The 12,906-nt window shown below is 42.2% G+C and overlaps 1 long non-coding RNA gene across 1 annotated transcript; it reads left to right on the top strand.

Moving 5' to 3' along the window:
* Positions 1-12,315: 12,315 nt before the first annotated feature.
* On the top strand, positions 12,316-12,649 carry LOC148363848 (uncharacterized). Its single transcript, XR_015850647.1, has 2 exons — positions 12,316-12,419; positions 12,484-12,649. It is a non-coding gene; the product is annotated as an uncharacterized LOC148363848 (long non-coding RNA).
* Positions 12,650-12,906: the final 257 nt, after the last annotated feature.

The raw sequence follows: 12,906 nt of genomic DNA on the forward strand, positions 1-12,906 counted from the left end.
ATAGATTGCGGTCGTACAAGTCCACTTCTTTTTAGGCAGAAATAATGTCACAAAAAGAACCGCTAGGCCCAATCAAAAATACTCTACCTGTCCTCACGAGCAGTGATAAGTGATGAGTTAATGGATTGTGGCTGCATGAGTGCAGTTCACTTTTCTGTAGATGGAACTGCAGAAAAGAGCTGTCAGGCCAGAAAATAATATTTTAAAAAAATGCACCACCAGTCCTCGTTTGTGGTCATATGCGATGAGGGAAAATAGTTTGCAGTTGCATGAGTGCAGTTCACTTTAGGCGGGCCAGAACGGCACAGCTCCTGACATAAGGGTCTTCTACTGGTCCCCTCAAAATGGGATTGGGGATGAAGGATAGTGGTCGTACAAGTCCACTTCATTTGAGGAAAAATAACGGCAGAAAAAAGCTGCCGAACCTGACAAAAGTGCGCTCTGCCAGTCCCTGCTTGCAGCAATATGGGATTGGAGATAACGGATCCAGGCCACACAAGTCCACTTCTTTTTAGGGAGAAATAATGTCACAAAAAGAGCCGCCAGGCCCAATGAAAAGATGCTTTACCTGTCCTCTCTAGCAACGATAAGTGATCAGGGATAATGGATTGTGGCTGCGCAAGTGCAGTTCACTTTTCTGTAGATGGAACTGCAGAAAAGAGCTGTCAGGCCAGAAAATAATATTTAAAAAAAATGCACCACCAGTCCTCGTTTGTGGTCATATGCGATGAGGGAAAATAGTTTGCAGTTGCATGAGTGCAGTTCACTTTAGGCGGGCCAGAACGGCACAGCTCCTGACATAAGGGTCTTCTACTGGTCCCCTCAAAATGGGATTGGGGATGAAGGATAGTGGTCGTACAAGTCCACTTCATTTGAGGAAAAATAACGGCAGAAAAAAGCTGCCGAACCTGACAAAAGTGCGCTCTGCCAGTCCCTGCTTGCAGCAATATGGGATTGGAGATAATGGATCCAGGCCACACAAGTCCACTTCTTTTTAGGGAGAAATAATGTCACAAAAAGAGCCGCCAGGCCCAATGAAAAGATGCTTTACCTGTCCTCTCTAGCAACGATAAGTGATCAGGGATAATGGATTGTGGCTGTGCAAGTGCAGTTCACTTTTCTGTAGATGGAACTGCAGAAAAGAGCTGTCAGGCTGGAAAATAATATTTAAAAAAAACGCCCTACCAGTCCCCATTCGTGGTAATAAGCGATGAGGGAAAATAGTTTGCAGTTGCATGAGTGCAATTCACTTTGGGCGGGCCAGAACGGCACAGCTCCTGACATAAGGGTCTTCTGCTGGTCCCCTCAAAATGGGATTGGGGATGACGGATAGTGGTCGTACAAGTCCACTTCATTTGAGGCAAAAATAACGGCAGAAAAAAGCTGCCGAACCTAACAAAAATGCGCTCTGCCAGTCCCTACTTGCAGATAATAGATCCAAACCAAACAAGTGCACTTCATTTAAGGCGGAAATAAGAGCACAAAAAACACTGAGCCTGGCAAAAAAATGCATTACTTGTCGTCTGCTCGCAGCTGTATGAGATCAGGGATAATGCATCGCGGCCACAAGAGTGCAGTTTACTACTGCTGGACACCAGGCCCGACGAAAAACCCAGCACCAATGCCGCGAAGTACCAAACGTGAATTAGCAAGCTATTACAGTATCTCAAAATTCACCGCTTCGCCATTACTTCCTTGATTTTTTCGGGGCATGATTTGTGAAAGAATGACTCACTTGATAAGGCGTTTTTAGCGCTTGTCAAAAGTCAAGTACGCAGGAAAAAAACTTTGGCACCCGCCCTTTTACACCTCCCCGTCAGATTAACTTGAGGCCAATAACACGCAATTACATTTATTTTCCGAGCCTAAGCCTATTAGGCCGCAGCTGAGCGGCCCTTTAGCTGAATTTAATTGTATTCTACGTGCTTTGTTCCTGGGGGGAGCGGGGGGGCTCGCTCTGGGGTCTCTGGGTGCTCTTCAAACTGTAAATTGAAAGCGACCCCAAAGTGAGGGCGTCACTCAAAGAAGGGCGTCCTAATCCTCTTAGGGGCCAAATGAAGACATGTTTGATTTTGTAGACGGGAAGAAACGTTTTTTTCCTTCTATCACGCTGAATTTGGAATGAGGCGGAAGCAACCGAGCAAAATTTTTGCGACTCTTCATGTTTTTAATACGTTTTTTGGCAATCGAAAGATACTGAGTAGAAAATATGTAAACCCAAAACTTAAAACATATTAATTAGGTGAACGAAGTAAATATATTCGAATATCAGATTTGTTATTCATTCCTTCCGATTTTTATAGTCAAGTAAAGTTAAGTCATGTTTATTTTTGACGCCCTGCTGAAGGTTCTTGATTTTGGACTTGTGGAGACCGGAGAGTCTGCATCTGACTGAGACAGCATAGGACAAATTTTAGCAATGTTGCAAAGATGGAAGAAAGCTGTTCTAGTAATATTCCTAACGTGTGTTTGAAAGGACAGATCGGGGTCAAATATGACACCTAAGTTTTTCACTCTGGGTGATATGACATTTGTCAATGTTCACAGTAGTTTTTGAGAACAAGTCACGGCGGACCGATAAGTAACATTTCGGTCTTTTCAGAGTTAAGGCGCAAGAAGTTGAGTGACATCCATTCTTCTATCTCAGTGAGGCAGGCCTCCAAATTTCCACAGTTTAGTGTGGCAGATTCCTCCATCAGAAGATATAGTTGAGTGTCATCTGCGTAGCAATGGAAACTGATATTATACTTGTGAATGATATCACTTAATGGAAGCATGTAAATGCTGAAAAGAAGGGGGCCAAGTACTGAACCCTGCGGAACACCACAGGTAACACTAAAGGGCTCAGATGTCCTTTCACCATATTTAACACAGTGCGTCCTATCTGAGAGGTAGGATCTGAACCATAAGAGGACGGTTCCTGAGAGACCAATCCATTTTTCCAACCATTCTACTAAGATATTATGGTCCACAGTATCAAAGGCAGCACTAAGGTCCAGCAGCAGCAAGAGTGATGAAGCGCCGGAGTCCATTGCCAGTAGAAGATCATTGGTTACCCTAATCAGAGCTGTCTCACTAGAGTGGTTAGCCCTGATACCTGACTGCATGGATTCGAAAAGATTGTTCTCGGATATAAAATCATTCAGCTGCCGTGCCACAACTTTTTCAAGTACTTTAGAAAGAAACGGTAGGTTTGACACAGGTCTATAATTACATAAGCTTTCTGGATCAAGGTTGGGTCGTTTCAGTGTAGGTCTAATAACAGCGGACTTAAAAGCCGCTGGAAATACACCTAAGGAGAATGATATGTTTATAATATTTAGAACTGAAGGTCCATGGACCCCAAAAAGACCTTTAATCAGTGAACCCAGAAGCTGGTCAAACAGGCAAGTAGTCTAAATAATTTTATGACTTTGAAATTGTGGATCACAATATGGTATTTTGACCATGTGATGAATATTATAACCTTGGTATTGACCTTGTTGAACTTGTAATCTGACAATAATTTGTTTGAAAAATGACCTTCCTCTTCAAATATTAATCTCAACATCAAACTAATAAAACATGCTCTGATTTACCTTCAAATTTCGGATGGAGTTACGAAAATTACACCCCTGGGATATGTCGACCCCACCTTATGCCATTTTCACTTTACGGAGTGGAAAATGTTTCTTCTACCTCTCTTTACAGCATTATAAACCTACCCAATTAGATAAGCAACACATTATTCTGCATGCTCAAAAATGTACTAACTTTGCGGTGTTTTTGCGTATGTCTCAAATATGCTGCTATTGGTTGACAGCATATAAAATGCAAGTCTCCTATTGGTTCGCATCATGGCATCCTGAAAATGCCAATATGCTATTGGTTGAACAACATCACACAGATCCTTTTCTAATTTCAATTCAAGATCTCATATGCTTAATACAATACTGTATTTTTGTTTATTATGATTATTTATAATTATTCATTTGGACACACATAAACAAAATATGATAACCATGGAAACAAAATGGGTGATTGGATAAGGAATTTCAGGACCAATTTACCCTGACGGCACTACAGCTGGGTGGTTAACATGCAGCCCCACGGTGCCGAACTTCAGGGTTTAAGTCCAGCTACTGCAGCCTCCTGGTGTGGACTTTGCACCCCTTAAGTGTGAATGAGCGAATGAGTCTGTCTCTGTGTGCCCTGTGACTGGCTATCAACCAGTTCAGGGTGTTCCCTGCCCACAGAAGTCAGCTGGGATGGGTTCCAGCATCCCAGCGACCCTACTGAGGATAAGCAGTGCAGATAATGGATAGATAGATAGATAGATAGATAGATAGATAGATAGATAGATAGATAGATAGATAGATAGATAGATAGATAGATAGATAGATAGATAGATAGATAGATAGATAGATAGATAGATAGATAGATAGATAGATAGATAGATAGATAGATAGATAGATAGATAGATAGATAGATAGATAGATAGATAAATAGATAGATAGATAGATAGATAGATAGATAGATAGATAGATAGATAGATAGATAGATAGATAGATAGATAGATAGATACTTTATTCATCCCCGTTGGTAAATTCACACTTCCAGCAGTATCCTTTGTTGTTTATTAACAGAATGCCCTCGGAGTGCTGCGTTGTAGTTTAGCAACAGCAGAGTGGATGATATCACACGCTAGTCCAAAAGTTGGATAATGGATGGATGGATTTACGGAACTAATTATGATTTTAGGAGAAATTAACACATAAATGTGGATCCGGTTTTGGTGTCCAGGCTCTGGAGTTACAAAGCAGCCCCAGAATATCACATTATTATCATCACTCAAATCCGGGAGAGGCAACTTAAAACACTCCGCTTGCTCTTTGCCTTTCCAAATGGCTTCCAGTTGCCGAGCCATCCTTCGAACAGATTGTGTTTTCCCCTTGTTTTCTCACCCCCATAATTGGACAGCCCACTTTTTGCTCTTTTTGTACGTACGATTAAGTTGTTAAAACTATCAAGTCAGAGTTTGGACGGCACTCAGCCACACGCGTCGTTAATCCGCGGGCTGTTATTGCAATTGCGCCAGTTTTTCGGCCTCGCTCAAGGTCGCGCGGTCGCCGATGTGCCGAGGCGAGATGGCTAAATTGCTCGCGGCGTAAATGGGAGCCAGATCGTCCCGGGTGGATGGAAACAGTTTTCAAACTTATTTGGGTTGGAAGCCTCGGGAAAACCACGTACTTCATTTTGAAGTGTCTCTCGAGCAAGATCGGAAACCGCCTTTGATTTAGGCCCGAGCGTACGTTTCCGTACAAATAACGACGGACGGAAACGGCGTTTGACGGTTGCGCCGTTTGACGGTTTCCGTTGTTATCAAACGTGCTAGCATCTGGAAGAAAGACTAACACATTTCGCTTTATATCCAACAGCTTCGGCCGGAATTGCAGTATTTTTGTCATCACGGAATCTTGGTTTCCCCGATGCCGCAGTCCAACTAGCAGGATGCACGCTACACCAGCACGACTGAGACGGAGATAAAATGTGAAACTGGAGTGCCACGTCCAATTTTGTTGTCGCAATATGTTCAACCCATTTCGTAACAATGACTATAAAGGTATATTCTATTCCATTCTATTCTGTTCTATTCTATTCTATTCTATTCTATTCTATTCTATTCTATTCTACTCATGTTGTAAACGTTAACTTTCTAGTCCTTCACAGACTTTGGCTCTTCTACCATCGGTAAGTACGGTTTTAGTTTAAAAATACGTCATTGATGGAGTTTGCTTTTGTCTTTTCATTATCCGTGCCACTTATTTGTCAGACAGACCCAAATGCAGGACGCAAGAATATGAAATGGGGATGTGATCACCCCGAACAGGGCGCATTTATACAATAACGTAGATGAGTCTCACTACTGAAAAAGGACGGTGGAATCGAGACTGCCGAAAAGGGAAATCTTGGGAAATAAATTTGAGGAGATGGTATTGGGTAGGAAAGTCTTGAGAAAAAATATTTGAAGAAGGCTTTGAGGATAATACCTGGAGAAGAAAGTCTTGGAATGAAGATTTGGAGAGGGAATCAATTGTAATGAGCTCAATGACGATACAGCAACATAGAGTGGGAGACCGGAGTATTTATAGCAGAGGGTGGTTATTTGGCTGACTGGGAGCACCTGGACAGGGGAGTGGAGAAGTAGACTGAAAGAGGGGTAATACTGCCATATCAATTAGTTTTTGTCTTTTCAATATACGTGTCACGTATTTGTCTGACAGACCCAAATGCAGGACTCAAGGAGACGAAAAAAAATGGGGATGTGATCAACCTTGACAAGGAGTGTTTATTTAATAACAAAAATGAGACTCACAACTGAGAAGGAAAAATGGAACTGGGACTTCCGAAGAGGGAAATCTTGCGAATGTTTCGGCTGGGGAATTTTGATAACAGAACTCTGTCGAAGGACGTCAGGCATTGTTTTGATAAACGCACTGTGTTGTTTTGAGTTTCTTCAGACATCGAGGCGAGGGGGCTTTCCCATTGGAGGAGCCGGCGCGCCAGCTTGCGGGAAAAAAAATGTGGGCCGAGAGAAGATCGAAGAAGGTCGGAGAAGATCGAGAGGGGACATCGAGAGAGGAGGCTTGACGGAGACTCGAGCGACACTAATTCGGCTAATTCGGCTAATTCGATGGAGTTCACTTAGTTAAATACTTTAAGAAATTAAATCTGCCCCCGTGTGGAAATGCCGGTCTCTTGTCCATATTTTCCCATCAAGAAACGAGCGCGTATTGTTAGGTGATTGCAGGTTGTGTTTGGTTAATGGAGTCAGATAACTAATCCGAACAATTTGGTAAACAATACATTTTAATATTTAATTCCTAACAAGCCTCACAAGTGGTAGTCCCCCTTCCAGGATGACCGGACTGCAATAAATGTTGAATTGGTTAACAATACACAATTACATAGTTTATGGTGTTTGTTTTTGTATTTCAATATCCAACTGGTGCCAAGGGGTATCCTTGTGTAGGGTGTTTTCTTCTAATGCGCACCATTCAGCTCCATTCTAAACTACAACGACCTCTAGTGGTGAATTATTACACACTGTCACTTGGAGCGCGCAAGGGCTCTCCTTTGATTTGTCAGTCGTCCCACGAACGCTTGTTTATGTGCGTTTCCTTTACAAACTGGTCACGACGGAGGCTTATCGCCAGACTGTCCTGCACCCCCAGACCGCAATAATCAAGACTAACTCCACCCTGGAACCCTAACCCCTTTCCCCATCTCACCTCATCTGGTCCTGGCCTTCTGTGACCCGCCGTAATTGGTTTGGACATAATTTACTGGCCACTTGGTAATGCGGCATTTCAGCATCTGATAAAAATCATATCAAGTCTCAGCGCCACTTGAAAGGAGCTCATTGTGGCACTATAGATAGGAGGGGAGCTCCCCGACTCGTCTGGATCATGTTTTTCCGACTTCCCCTCTTCGAGGGGGTTGCTCACGTCCTGGCGGTTTATGAAAATGACGGTTTAAAAGTCGTTTTCCAAGGTCGTGACCAAGAATAAAGACCTATTACAGTGATTGCTCGTTTATCGTGGGGGTTTGGTCTCATGTTTCTGTGTGAGACCCGGATGAAAGAGTTATACGTTTTTATTTCATTTTTAGAAAGTCAAGTCATGTTTATTTGGGCCCCCCCTAATCTCAAAGTCTCAAAGGGCTGCACGAAGCACAGACTATTGCAAACTACAGACTTTTTATTAAACAATCCCCTGATCTAAAACCTACATGAGGGCAAGGAAAAACTCAAAAACCTCAAGTCAAGTCATGTTTGTTTGCATAGCCCTTAATCACAAAGAGTCTCAAAGGGCTGCACAGACCACAGATGATTGCAAACTACATACTATTATTACACCATCCCCTGATCTAAAACCTACATGAGGGCAAGGAAAAACCTCTAGTTAAGTCATGTTTATTTGTGACGCCCTTAATCACAAGGACTCTAAAAGGGCTGCACAGACTATTGCAAACTACAGACTATTATTACACCATCCCCAGATCCAAAACCTACATGACGTCAACCCTTTGTTAGGAAAAGTATTGAACCATGGGCGAAAATTGCACCCACAAATTCAACCCAAAGCTCTCAAAAATCATGGCATTTTTAAAGCACTAGCGATCCTCTTGGCAGCGCAATAGATCCAAAGTTGGCTCGGTTGCAGGTTGCCAACCACTGCTTAGGCAATGGCATATCACCATTTTAACTGTCAGAACCAGAACAGACAGTAGACCCAAACATGTAGCGTTTCACACCAAGCTTTAGTGAGGAATCGGGGAAGTCAGGCGCAGGGAAACAAACGACAGCAATCCGGGCAATGGGCAAATCATGACATTTTACGATGTCGTGATGCAGATTAATAGCAGACTAGCTTCTTGTATGACATCAACCAACTTGTAACCTGCACCCCTAAAAATCATGGCACTTTTAAGTGCCCGGGAGCCGCTCTGCAGCACTATAGACCCGAATGCGGCTCCTGAGCTTCAGGTTGCCGACCCCCTGCCTCGGCAATGGCATATCGGCATTTTCATGATGCTGTGACGCAAACCAATAGCAGACTAGCTTCTCGTATTACTTCAACCAACCTGTTACCTGCCCCCTTAAATTAAACCCTAGCACCCCTAAAATACACACCATTTTAAAAGCACCAGGGAGCCTCCTGGCAGCACTATAGACCTGAATTCGGCTCCAGAGCTGCAGGTTGCCGACCCCTGGATCACGCAATGGCATATCGGCATTTTCATGATGTCGTGACATCAACCAATAGCACACAGGCATCTTGGATACGTGATATTGATGCTATATAGTGGGGAATATGCCCTAAAGAGGGGCTGAAATAAAGAATGTCGTAAGGTGGAGTTGCCGTATCCCGGGGGTCTACTGTATATCTTTTCCCTTTACTGATAAAGGATCTTATACATTTGACCATAAAGGATTTTATACGATTGAATACAAGTTACATTTATTGAGTGCAATGAAGACTTTCACCGAGTAGGCTTAAGTTCAATGAGCAGTGAAAGTTCGGGGCACCCTAGTGGAGAATGATGTTTACAGGAATGGCGGGAACGGGACGTGAGGCTGATAAGATAATCACAACATCCAGATGCGGAGGGGCCCTGATGACGGAGGACGGCAGGCAATGTTTTGAGAAACGCTCTGCTGTTTTGAGTTTTCCAGACATCGAGGCGAGGTGGTGGAGCCCACGTGGGGCTTCCTTGGCACGCCCATGGGAGGAGCCGGGACACCATCTTGCGGAAAGACGTGGGCCGAGAGGAGAAGGCTGGAGGACTTGAAGAGGCTTCCCAGAGACTCCGACAATACTAATTCGGCTAATTCGGCCATTTTCAATGGAGTACACTTAGTTCAATTGCTAATGAAATTAATTCTGCCCCCGTGTGAAAATGTCGGCTTTTCTTGTTCATCTTTTCCATCAAGAAACGAGCGCGCATTGTTGGGTGAATGTAGGTTGTGTTTGGTTAATGAAGTCAGATTACTAATTCGAACAATTTGGTAAACGGTACATTTTGATATCTAATTCTCAACACTGATAATAGCAGGTTACTGTTTTTTTCCTCAAATTATTTTCATGAGCATTCAGGTAGACTATGTAATTCATTCCAACCCCTTGAGGGCCCGTTTAAACAATCTCGTACTAAAACAGAGAAATGGCTTATACCGAAGAAAGAAAATTCTACCGTAAGGTCACTCAGCCCCCCGTTCCTTTGAATAAACCCTTCCATAAATCCCCACAGCAGTTTTGTACTTTGCCGAAGATTATTAAAGATGTAAATGTCACGCCGCATAGCGAGTCAAAAGGGCAGAAAGAATCTTCGCGGCTCGACAGTCGTATTTGAGAAGGAAATTTAGTGGCGCTATTACCGAGCTCCGCGCCAGATATAAGTGCACAATTAGATCCTCGCCTTGTGTTTTATGACCGGCCTTAAATCTGTTTTGTATCAGTTTGGAGGCGGCGCGAGGAGACGTCCGAGTCGTCTTGCAATCTCAACGCTAAGCAGAGGCCCGGCGTGCTCCGCGTTCCAGATAAGTCATCGGAGAGTGATCAAAGCGATGCATCCGGGGAGATTCTTTGCCTTTGAAACAAGGGGTCTCAAACTCAATTTACACGGGGGCGGCTGGAGACATGGCCTGGGCGAGGCTGGGTTTTTCTTTTTACAAAAGAACTGATAAAAACATTCCAACGTTCTCAAATATCTTTGTTTTTTAAACACAAAATAAGATGCAAAGTAAATAAACATATTAAACCTTAGTAGGGACATCAATCAAGTGTAAATTCCAGTCGCTTCACCTTTTCTCAGCGTTCGTTTCCAGTTAGCTATTTGTAGTCGGCATGCTTCATCTGATTTATTTCATCCTGCGCTCAACATTACTGACAGGCCACATATTATTTATTTTACCACAGAGGTCTGTCGAATTTGATCACGGACCGTAAATGGCCCCCGGGCCGGACCTTGGACATGTCCAAGGCTTCCTTAAATGATCAGATTAGATGATCAGTCTTTGGTTGCTAAGAATTAGCTAATTGGTTGCAATTAGCACCTTTATAATGATTCTTGTGGGATCTTAAAATCCCAGCTCCATGTCTCAAAGTGAAGGTAGGAATGAAAATGATTAAAATAACACATAAAACAGAATAGATTGCTAGGCTTATGGGGTTCTATTTCCAGACCTTAAAGGGACAGTGTGTCAGTGGGAATTAGTTGGTCACCAGCTCTCGCTGTATTGTGCAGTGCAACCCAAAACAAGTGCCACAATCGCACAAGAAAATAATAATATTAGAGGAGATATGAATAACTGAAAATCTATTCCACCCTGGTCATCCTGGAAGGGAGATTACCACTTGTGAGGCCCCTTTTCAAGGTTTTTTTTTCCCTCAGCTGAGGTATTGAGTTTTTCCTTGCCCTCATGTAGGTTTTAGATCCGGGGATGGTGTCAAAACAATAGTCTGCAGTCTGTGCAGCCCCTTGAGACTCCTTGTGATTAAGGGTGTCACAAATAAACATGACTTGAAGTTTTTGAGTTTTTCCTTGCTCGCATGTTGGTTTAAGATCAGGGGATGGTGTCATTGTAATTCGGTGCAGTCCTTTGAGACATGTTTTGTGATTAAGGGAGTCACAAATAAATTTGACTTGACTTGACTTGACTTGAAGAAACCGCATATAGTTGCACTATTCAGATTCACAATTGCCTAACCTGATGGAACATACAGTAAATGATGTTAACATGGCTTCTCTTATGATGAAATTCAACCAAAAACGACAAAACAACGACGAAAATGACCCGTTTAGCACCTGGAAAATGTAAAAACCGTAAAATGTAAAAATTTGAATAATGTGCAGAATAAGTATGGAAACGGTCCAAAAGCTGGCGCAAAATGTGAAAAAGTACTGAAACACGACTAATAGTAAGAGGAAGTACTGAAAAGCATGAAAAAAATGCTAAAATGGAAAAAGAAAACCGTACAATGAAAAACTACCTAAAAATGACCCAAAAACAAAAAGTCCCCTCCCCCAAAAATACCTAGAATATAAAAATTTGAAGACTGCACTGGAAAAGTATGGAAAAGGTCCAATAGCTGGGAAATAATGTGAAAAAGTACCGAAATAGAACTAAATAGTTAAGAGAAAGTACCGAAAAAGTGCTGAAAATTAAATAAATAATTTTTAAAGAAACCTTACAGCCAAAAACTAGCACTAGCAAAAAAAGACAAGAAAAAAACTGGAAAAGTATGGAAACAATCCAGAAGCAAGTAAAAAATGTGAAAAAGTACCGAAACAGAAGCAAAGTACTGAAAAGCATGACAAAGTGCCTAAAATGGAATAAAAAACAAACCTCACAATGAAAAACTACCAAAAAGTGACCCAAAAACAAAAAGTGTCAACCCCCTAAAAATACCCAACATATAAAAATTAAAGAATGGACTGAAAAAGTATGGAAAAGGTCCAAAAGCTAGTGAAAAGTGTGAAAAAACTACAAAAACACAACTAAAAAAAGGAAGTAATGAAAAGTGTGCAACAGTGCTTAAAATTGATTCAAAAACAAACCTCCCAATGAAATATCCCAAAAAATGACCAAAACACAAAATGTACCCCAAAAAATCGACAATATAAAAACTCGGAGAACGTACTTAAAAGTATAAAAAACTGAACAAGTACTGAAAAATATGGAAAACATTCAAAAGCTATTGAAAAAAAAGTGTGAGATGTCGTGATTACCTAACTGGAGCCACCTGAGGTAATCAGCTGGTGTGCTGGAACGCGATTTCCTGATTGGTGGAAGCTTTCTACATAAGCTGTCAGCGTCCAGAGATGGACGTTCGAGTGTACTCCTCGTTTCCCTGAGTGAGCCTCCAACATTCAAGGTACCACGATCCCTTTGTGTATTCCAAGTCTGATTCTCGTTGCCTGACCCTTGTCTGTTAAAAGTTTACGATCCACTCTTCCGTCCCGGCCACCGACTTACCTGCTACGTTACTCGTCACGCGTTTTCACCACGGAGTTGCCATATCGTCCAAAGAGGCTATCTGCTACCAAGAGACGACGTCCCAAGCCTGCTCCACCGAACCTTGTCCAAATAAATCCTTTAACTGACGCTATTGGATCCGAGTGCTTGTTCTGGTCCCTGACATGAGAAGGTACCTGAAACAGAACACAAGTGTATCAAAAAGTACTGAAAACACAGAAAAACTAAAGTATGATAAGGAACGAAAAATGATTTAAAAATGACTAAAAAAAAAACAAAAAGACAAGTGAAACATACAATACGATGCCTAACCTAAGTATATGACCCAAAACAACCCGACGGAAAAAGTACAAAAACCCAAAGGAAGAAAGAATAACTAAATTATC

Source organism: Urocampus carinirostris, chromosome 6 (genome assembly GCF_059441175.1).
Source record: "Urocampus carinirostris isolate Australia breed hairy pipefish chromosome 6, RoL_Ucar_1.0, whole genome shotgun sequence".
In the NCBI taxonomy this organism is placed as follows: Eukaryota; Metazoa; Chordata; class Actinopteri; order Syngnathiformes; family Syngnathidae; genus Urocampus; species Urocampus carinirostris.